Source organism: Ceratotherium simum, chromosome 13, assembly GCF_057802395.1.
Source record: "Ceratotherium simum simum isolate JZ-2026a chromosome 13, ASM5780239v1, whole genome shotgun sequence".
Classification (NCBI taxonomy): domain Eukaryota; kingdom Metazoa; phylum Chordata; class Mammalia; order Perissodactyla; family Rhinocerotidae; genus Ceratotherium; species Ceratotherium simum.
Genome location: NC_141912.1, coordinates 26,872,532 through 26,875,258, shown reverse-complemented (window position 1 = coordinate 26,875,258; position 2,727 = coordinate 26,872,532). Strand labels below are relative to the sequence as shown.

The 2,727-nt window shown below is 38.6% G+C and overlaps 1 non-coding gene across 1 annotated transcript; it reads right to left on the bottom strand.

Annotated features, from left to right (window-relative positions):
• Positions 1-2,451: 2,451 nt before the first annotated feature.
• Positions 2,452-2,523, bottom strand: TRNAM-CAU (transfer RNA methionine (anticodon CAU)). The gene has a single exon. It is a non-coding gene; the product is annotated as a tRNA-Met (tRNA).
• Positions 2,524-2,727: the final 204 nt, after the last annotated feature.

The window sequence follows — 2,727 nt, the reverse complement described above, 5'->3', positions numbered from 1 at the left end:
TCAAATTAACCCATATTTAGCCAGAGGGATCCCCTTCTAGCTGGCTTCTGAGTCCTCATAACGTACCACCATCATTTGTTTGAGCACATTCTTACTTTCTGGCATAACAAATTGTTCAAGGCTTGACTTTCATCCACTCTGCCCCAGCCCTGAAGTCAGCCGTTTCCCAGAGACTCCCTGCTTTCTTTCAGTGGGGAACCGTGTTAGAGAACAATATTGGGAGCTTAGTGTACTAACGGCTTCTATGATGTCTGCTTCTTGGCTCTTTTAACGGAAAGACCTGGGAAATGTGTGTGCATGTACATACGTGTGCATATATGTGTGCATATACATATATACTTACACACATGCTCATGCATATATGTGCACATAGACATACCTATACACACACATGTACGTATTTTAGAAATCATGAGCTCACACCAATACCTCCAACTCCAATCTATCTGTAGGATTCTTTCTTGCATTCCCTCCTTCCATATTTGTATGTGTCCCTTCTTCCACACGGAGACCCCAGCTCCAACAATATCAGCACATTTACTCACTTGTTTCCTATGCACCTACAATAGTTTCAGAATTGCTTTGGCCATCCACTACCAAAAAACGTCTACTAAAAAGAGTTAAAGATTTGTTTGCAGTTCTCCCCACTAACCCCCACCCTCTTGGCCAAGAGTAAAGATGTACCATCAGATGCCATGTTCACAGATTACGTTCTTTTCTCTTCTGTGTAGTTATGACAATGGAACAGCATTGAGTTTGTTTTCGGTTTAGTTTTTTTTCCCCTCTACTTCTGATCCTTATTGGTTTAATATTAATTTTTGAGACTGTAGAACATTCATATGCTTTCAAAAGATAAAGGTATACCAAAAAGTACACTCAGAGAAAATTTCTTCCCATATTCCTTATACTCCATTTACCTGTCACAACCCTTTTGGATAGCCAGCCTCACTGGTTTATCTTTGCTATGTTTTCTTTTTAGAATGAAAAACACACGTGCATGTTTTCCTACACCTTGAAAAAGATATGGGGAAAAAAGATGGCATACTATAATATTCATCTGCACTTTTTTTCCCCACTTATTATCTCCTGGAAATCACTCCCTATCTTTTTTGTAGCTGCACAGCACTTCTTTGAGTGCATGTATCACAGTTTATTCAACCAGTCTCCTATGCCTGTACATTTAAACTTAGTTAAAATGCTTTTAGGGAGTAAGCAAGCAAAATAAATTGAAGATGTTTGGTCCACCAAACAAGAACATCTTCACCAGCAAAGTAAAGGAACAAAACAGTTTCACCTTCTGCACATTTTTATTAATATCCTGCCTTTTGATATTTTGCTCTGTGAATTCTCGTTGTTTAAAGGAGTTTATATTTTGGGGCTGGTCTGGTGGCATAGCAGTTAAGTTAATGTGTTCTGCTTGGGGGCCCGGGGTTCAGATCCTGGGTGCAGACTTAGGCCCCACTCATCAAGCCAAGCTGAGGCGGTGCCACATGTAAAAGAGCTACAACTCTATGACTGTGATATACAACTATATCAAATACATATATCATATACAACTGTATGCTGGGGCTTTCGGGAGAAAAAAGAAAAAAAGAGGAAGATTGGTAACAGATGTTAGTGCAGGGTCCATCTTCCTCAAGAAAAGAAAAAGTTTATATTTTCTTGTAATACTATAGGCACTCATTAAAAAAATATTTTAATTAGTAATTTTCTCACAATTTCTTTTGCAAATATATCAGTAAAACTTCTATATTTCTTCTGAGTGTGTCCATGGAATTCTGTTGCACAAAACCTTTTATTTTCATGTATTCCGATGTTTTCTACCACTTCACATTTAACTTCTTTGCTTCTTGTTTTTCTCATAACATTCCCATAAATTTAGTTTATGTAAGTATGGATGGGGAGAGGGAAGAGTAATTGGGAAGATGTCTTCCCAATTATCGTTACATAGATTGCTTTAGAGAAGAATTCACAGCACGTCACCATTAACTTGAAATGAATGTAATAAATCATGCACAGGAATGAACAAAAGCGTGAAAAGAGCAGGACTCTCCCCAAGTAAAAGGGCAACATGGATTTACAGTAACCAATGTTTTCAGGCAAAAATAAGTAACAATGTTTTTCCTTTGACTATAAGAAAAAGTGCAAGAAAAATATAAAATCATATTCTAATTCAATGCATATTCTATTCACTGGAAGGTAGAAGGTTAATTTTTTGGAACATGGAATTTGTCACCTCCTCTTCCTTTACTCTGGCAGTAAGATTTGCCTCTGTTTTGAAACGAGTGAGAAGGAAATTATGCAATCCTTTGGAGGAGAAGGAAGGAAAATACCAAATGCATTTCTAGAAATCAGGTACAGCGTCAGAGGTGAATTTTATGAAATCAAAGAGTTTCTCAGAGACCATCTTCTCCCTGAGACTCTGGAACAAAGTTATTTGAAAAAAACAGTTAGCAGAGGATGGTTTCGATCCATCGACCTCTGGGTTATGGGCCCAGCACGCTTCCGCTGCGCCACTCTGCTCTTGGCTCAGCAGCATTGTCCTTCTCTTTACCATATAAAAAATAAGCCACTTTGCCAAAATGAATGTTTTTCATTTTCCTGTCTGCTTTTCCTTTACTTTCTCCGTTTTTCCCCTTTCCCTTCTTGGCCTCTCTAAGACCACTTCCCTCAAGAACCAGATGACTCTAGCAGTCACTCCGCCGAGTTGCACTTCCCCAGTCTGCC